This window comes from Cebus imitator, unplaced genomic scaffold (genome assembly GCF_001604975.1).
Source record: "Cebus imitator isolate Cc_AM_T3 unplaced genomic scaffold, Cebus_imitator-1.0 Scaffold290, whole genome shotgun sequence".
NCBI lineage: Eukaryota > Metazoa > Chordata > Mammalia > Primates > Cebidae > Cebus > Cebus imitator.
In genome coordinates, this window is record NW_016107605.1 from 1,476,241 (window position 1) to 1,478,140 (window position 1,900).

A 1,900-nucleotide genomic window follows, 5' to 3' on the forward strand; every position below is an offset into this window, starting at 1 on the left:
AAAAAAAAAAAAAGAATTAAAGGTAAAAATTAAAAGAAAATAAAGATATGATATACTAATTAACATGACACAAGCATAGAGGCCATCTCCTCAAAACTCACCTTCTGGATAGCTACAGAGTAAAATATGGATGGAAGGGGTACTGAGAAAACAAACATAGAGCGCGAGAATGAATCCGATACTACATGTTTGGTACACAAACAACAAATCAAATTGAGCAAATTATTTTCTCAGGAGACTCTCTCAATCACTGTATTTTATTATCTGTGAATTCTAATAAAATCCTCATTTTCCAGGTGCAGGCTTTTTTTTGTTTGTTTTTATTTCTGCTAAAACTGTAAATTTTTTTCTTTCTTCTTTTTCAGGTTTTATTTTAGATTTGGGGGTACATTTGCAGGTTTGTTATCTGAGTATATTTCATGGTGAAGCCCTTTCAATAACAAAAGGAAGAGGCAAATAATTATGCAAGCAAAACAAAGAAAGGCAAAATTAAAGAATACATTTAAATGTGAGTCAAAAGACCTGCATCGAGGGCCAACAAGCATTTTCTCTGTCATTTCACTTTTCTGTGCCTCTGTTTTCTTCTCTGGGAAATGGAGGTCATGATAATATTAACACCTGCCCTTCTCATTTCATAGGTTGTGGAGCAAATGCAATGAGTATGGATCAATCATTGCCAGATCTTAAAGTAGTACATAAATGTGTGACTGAGGACAATTATTTAACCCCTATGAGCCTTCAGATATCCATCTCCCAAATTAAACTCTGATGCTGGCCTGCCTATTCCCAAAGTGATCTTATAAAAATCAAGTAAGATGGCACCAGGACGGGCTTTGAAGTATTAGCTGTGATCAAGTATTAGACTGTCAAATTTATTCAAACAACTGTGTGGAGGAAAAGATTGTGGTGGACTAGAAATAGCCACACTTCAGAACCATTCTGTAGTCTTTGGGAATAAAGCTGGAATGTATAAAAAACCTTCTTTTGATATTAACATTTTCACCTCTGAGGGAGAAAGTAGATTAGCAGAAAGTTTCACTATCAAAATTCTAGAACATTAACTACTGATACTATTACAAGTTGTTAGGAAACAGTAAATTAAACTTTGTAATGCTTTCCCAAAGGAAGTAGAAATACACCATCATTACTTATAGTTTAGGCTGGACTGGGAACAGCAGGCCAGCATGTATTATAGAGAAGCAATGCTTCAGTAGTAGCAAAGTGAACCAAATGACACTGCAGATCTTATCCATATTTAATGTTTGGCAAGCAAAAATACTTACATTAATGCAGCAATGTGCTATGCAAGTCATCACCATGGGAATGCTCAATCAAAGCTTTAATACTGTTTAATAAGCATCACACTATGAGAGCATATTTTCCCTTTCAAGTGCAACTCATTCAAGTTTGAGGGAACTGCTAAATTGTCACACTTGACAAAATCTTGAATGACAGCTGATCTAAACAAAAGCAATCATTTTGTATTTTGGGCTGGTTTGAAGAAAGACAGGAAGTGTGAGGTAGGCAGGGGGTTTAGGATACCCCCAAAGGCAATGATAATCACACAAACCCACCTGCAGTATCGCAAAGGTAGGATAGACAAGAGAAGGCACCGATGTTTTGAAACTGAAACTACGTGATGACCTGATGTCTAAAGTTGAGATTTTGGCCAATGGTAAAGTTATTTCAGGGGCTGGAGGTATGAGACATGGCTCCTAAAAGTACATGTGTCAATGACTCATCATCTAACCTACAATAAAGTTGACCTCTCTGTGATGCTGTCCCACTTTTTCAATTTCCTTTTTTTTTTTTTTTTGAGACGGAGTTTCACTCATGTTACCCAGGCTGGAGTGCAATGGCGCGATCTCGGCTCACCGCAACCTCCTCCTCCTGGGTTCAG

At 36.9% G+C, this 1,900-nt stretch overlaps 1 protein-coding gene across 3 annotated transcripts in view; it reads right to left on the reverse strand.

Moving 5' to 3' along the window:
- The window catches only part of CTNNA3 (catenin alpha 3), a 1,771,160-nt gene that overhangs the window by 762,226 nt on the left and 1,007,034 nt on the right, over positions 1 to 1,900 (reverse strand). The window lies entirely within an intron of this gene.